This window comes from Acomys minous (assembly GCF_964271855.1).
Source record: "Acomys minous genome assembly, chromosome: 16".
In the NCBI taxonomy this organism is placed as follows: domain Eukaryota; kingdom Metazoa; phylum Chordata; class Mammalia; order Rodentia; family Muridae; genus Acomys; species Acomys minous.
The window spans coordinates 69,629,576-69,634,529 of record NC_140498.1 but is presented as its reverse complement, the minus strand read 5'-3'; positions in this window follow the sequence as shown (position 1 = coordinate 69,634,529).

Here is a 4,954-nt window from a genome sequence, read left to right as displayed (position 1 = left end):
GACTCCCTAGAACACACACACACACACACACACACACACACACACACACACACACAGACACACACACACACACAGACACACACACACACATACACACAGATACATACACAACACACACACACACACACACACACACACACACACACATATATATTTCCTGATGAAAAATCCTGTAGTCAGTGGAGGGTGCTCAGTGGGTTAAAGTGCTTGCTGAGCAAGTGTGTGGATCTGAGCTTGGGTCCCAGTACCCATGAAAATCTTGGCCTATGGCACACACTTGTAATGCCAGCACTGGAGAAGTCAAACCAGGAGGGCACCAATGGTTTTGGGGGCCTGGGAATGTGGCTGCCTCTGTTCGCGAAGTGCTTGCCTCACGTGCACAGAACTCTGGTTTCCATAGCCAATGCTAACATGGTAGTGATGTCCCCCCCAGCACTGGGGAGGTGCGGGTGGGAGAATAAGGAATTTGCTAGCCAGCTTAGCAAATCGGTAAGTCTCAGGATAAGGAGAGATCCTGTCTCAAAGAGTAAGGTGGCTGAGGAAGACACCTGATGCTGACCTCTGGCCTCCACGTTTATGTCACACACACACAACTTTGTATGAGCAAAGCTGGTGTAGCCTGCCACTCAAAGGAATGGAGGGAGTTGAGGACTCTCCTGGGGGCTTAGAAACCCACCAGGGTTCCAAAAGAAAAACAGGCCCCTGCATTGAGAAGAAGATAGAAATGACAAAACTCCCTGGCGTTAGATCATTCACCTATACCAAGGCTGACAGACAGGGGGCAGACCAGAGCAGACACTGGAAATGACTTGGGCCTGTCAATCACTCTTCTCCCTCCTCACCTCTCTTCTCGGTTCTCCTCCTCCTCCTCCTCCTCTTCTTTTTCTTCTTCTTCTTCTTCCCCCCCCTCTCTCTCCACACACACACCCCATGTGTTTAAAACATGTTCTTTTCTGGATAGAGAGATGGCTCAGTGATCAAGAGCACTGTCTGCTCTTCCAGAGGTGCTGAGTTCGATTCCCAGCAACCACATGGTGGCTCACAACCATCTGGAATAGAATTTAATCCCCTTTCCTGGTGTGCATGAAAACAGAGTACTCATATACACTAACTAGATAAATAAGTTTTTGTTCTTGTTTTTTTGTTTTTTGAAATAGGGTTTCTCTGTGTAGCCTTTGCCTGTCCTGACTCACTTTGTAGACCAGGCTGGCTTGGAACTCACAGAGATCTGTCTGCCTCTGCCTCCCAAGTGCTACCATGCCCGGTTCAATAAATAAATCTTTAAAAAAAAAAAAAAAAGACATGTTCTTGCTGTAAGGCCCAGGCTGGCCTTGAATTCACAATTATCCTGTCTCAGCTTCCCCTATGCTGAAATTACAGATATTCAACATCTTCCTGTAAAAACAGGTGTGTGCACACCCAGCGTATTGCAACTTCTTCCTCTAACACACCCAGATGGGTGGTTGTCTGGAGAGATGGCTCAGCAGTGAAGAGCTCTTACTGCTCTTGCAGAGGACCAGGGTTCTGTTCCCAGCATTCCTGTACGGTGACTCACAACCCCCTTTATTCCAGCTCCAAAGATCCAGCACTCCCTTCTGGCCTCAAGTACCTGCACCCAGACACGTACATTCACACACACACACACACACACACACACACACACACACACACGGTAGAACAGTCACCTAACATACACGCCCCAGACATACATAAGCCAGGTGAAATAGTATATATCTGTAATCCCAGCACGTGAAAGGTGGGGACAGGAAAGAATGGAGTTCAAGGCCATCTTTGGCTACACAGCAAGTTCAAGGTCAGCCTAGGATACATGAGACTCCGTCTCAGCAAAATAAAGTCACCAGGATGATGGCTCATATCTGTCCTCCCAGCCCTTGGGAGGTAGGACATCAGAGTTTTCAATCCTTAGCTAGCCTGGGATACACAAGACCCTATCTTAAATGATAAAAATCACACGGTGCTGGGGCTAGAGAAATGACTCAGGGGCTAAGAGTGTTTACTGTTCTGGCAGAGACCCGGGGTTCAGTTTGCAACACCCATATGGTGGCTCACAACGTCTTGTAACTGTAGATCCAGGAGATCTGGGGCTCTCTTCTGAAGTCTATGGGTTCACACACGCATGTGGTGCTCTTATGTATGCTCAGATGCACACACGTTTTAAATGTTAAAATCTTTTTTTAAAAAAAGATGTATTTATTTATTGCATATGAGTGCTTTATCTGCAGAAGAGGGTATCAGATTACATTATAGATGGCTGTGAGCCACCGTGTGGTTGCTGGGAATTGAACTCAGGACCTCTGGAAGAGCAGGCGGCACTCTTAACCACTGAGCTGTCTCTCCAGCCCATTAAATGTTAAAATCTTAATTAAAAAAAAAAAAACCATGTAGTAAGCCAGCCTCAGTGATTGATCGCAGCACTCAGGAAGCAGAAGCAGGAGGACCTTGGTGAGTTTTTGAGGCTACATAGCGAACTCCCGGGCCAGCCAGGACTACACAGAGACACCCTATCTCAAACAGAACAAACAAAACCCCCCATGTTTCTCTGCTGTGCAGTCTGAACTTGAGATGTGCCTTCCTCCCGGGAGAGCGCAGACACTGTGTCTCTGAGGATGGTCTTGCATAGCAGAGCAGTACATGGCTAGGAAAAAAAAGACAGTTCTCATCTAGGTGAAAAAAAACCCGGAGCCCTTAAGAGCTCATCCCAAGATCAGTCTGGTAACTGTTGTTCTTATCAATATCGGTTAAGAGCCTTGCTGCCACTTAGCCCCACGGCAGAGAAGGACGACCTTATGGTGGTCATTTGTGGTCAGTCTTCAGGTGAAAGGTCCCTCTTCCTCCTGCCACACAGCTTGAAACAAGAAGAGTGAGGGAGACTGGGCCAACCCCAACAGAAACGCACCCCCACAGGCTAGCCATCCTGGTTGCAATTGTTTGTTTATTTGTTTTCCGAGTCGGGTATAGGAACACAGAATCAGACAAATTCAAGGCTAAGTTTCGGGTTATTGCTTATCTACCAGTCTTCAAGGTGTGCTGTTTTCCTTCTCCCACAGTCCGCTTCGAGCTGTGCCACATCCGGGTTCAGGGAGGGACAAAGCAGGAGGCCGTGTGGATTAGCTTTCCTTCCCGCGCCGCCCCCCCCCTTCCCGCCCCCTGCAGCTGCTGCGCAGGCCCTGCCAAGGCCTGCGTGTACCGGAGGATGTTCAGATTCGAGGCCCGCCCCGTCCATGTGCAGCCCGTTCATCCCGCCCCGTCGAGCCGCCCGGTTCAGGGTCCACTCGGACAATGCGTGGTCCGCCCGCGCACCAGTGCCACCCCGGGCCTTTGTTGTCCGGGGCCTCGTGCCGATGGGTTAATGGGGCAGAAGAGATCGGTGAAGGGTGACAGAAGTGGGCTTTGAAAGAGAGTGTCAGCGTAGGGCAGCCAGACAAAGGCCAAAATACACACGGGCGGAGAAGGACAGATGGGATAGGAGAGAGAAAACAATTAGGCCGAGAGTGCGGGGGCGGGGCGCGGCTTCATCTTTTTCCAGTTAACCAGGCGGGCCTGGGGCCCCTCGCCCCAGGCTGGAGAGGGGAGGGACGCGGGTGGCTTCTGCAACCCGTGAAACGAGGCTTCTGCGCCCCTTTCCAGCCTGGAGTTGCACCCTAGGTTCCCACTGGAGTCTTTCTGCTCCTTTGAAGGGTGGATTGGTGGATGGATGGGTGGGTGAGTGGATGAGTGAGTGGGTGAGTGGATGAGTGGATGGGGAGGGGGCAAACTAATAAGTGGATGAATGGACAGACGTACGGATGAGTGGGCGGAAGGATAGCTGTGTAAGTGGATGAATTCCCTTATCCACAAATAATCAGGATTAAATCTTCAGCCTGGACAGGCGACCCTAAATTTCCTCTAGAGTTGCCTGAGAAGGTTTCCCTTGGCACCTCAGCCCCTCCTGTGCCCGAACACTAGTGGTTTCCACCCATCAGAGCCCCCTACCCTGGAATATCGCTGGGCTGGCGGCTCTTGCACAGAAGAGCTGCGCGCCCAAACCGGCCTGCAGGAAGGACCGCATCCCCTGTTCCTGTCGGAGCGGGATTCCCGCCAGGGGGCGCTGCATCCCTCCCAGGCCGCCGGGCCGCTCGCTGCAAACCGATGCTGTTTAATTAACGTGCAAATTGAGTAGATTAAATGACTCTAAATAATTAGCCACAGATCCTATAAACAGGATAACATATTTAATTAAGCAGCGATATAGATTTTGGAAACTGTTAATGTATTTTGAGAATGGCTGCTTAGATCTAACACTTTCCCCCCTAACTTCAAACATGTAACTACAGCCCTCCCAACGTGGATAAATATCTGGTAACAAGACTCTGCCTGTTAACTCCAACTAACAAAAATGAGGGCTCAACGGGAACTTTCTTGGGCCTTGGCTTCGGTGCCGCTTGGAGCTCTGTTACCCTGTGTTTAAGCATTGCTGTGGTGAGTACAGGGTGGCCTGGTCCTTGACAGAGGGGGGTACGATGTCGCAGGGGGGTGAGGACACAAGAAGGTAAGTGGGAAAAAAAAATACAATCCAATTTCATTATATCAATCACATTTAATTGGCAATTTGTACGAGCAATGACCGGGCTGGCTTTAGGTAAAACTATTAGGCGACAGGCGGGTGTGCTACTAAAATTCTTGGTTAGTTAATTAGTGTCTGAACTGCGGAGGGAAAGGATCCTAGATTTACTCTCTACAAAGAGAGAGCAGCCCAGACAATTCATTAGGCAGGCGGCTTGTAAATTAGAGCTAAGTTAACCTGATTTCCCTTAATTAAAACATCTTTTCTCGTTTACGATGTGGATATAAGTAGATCTCCAGGGTTTTGAATTTTCTGCTACAGCAGATGGTCAGCTCCGAGCAGATAATAGTTAACGCTTTCTCTCTACCAGATCAGAACAACGTGAGCCGC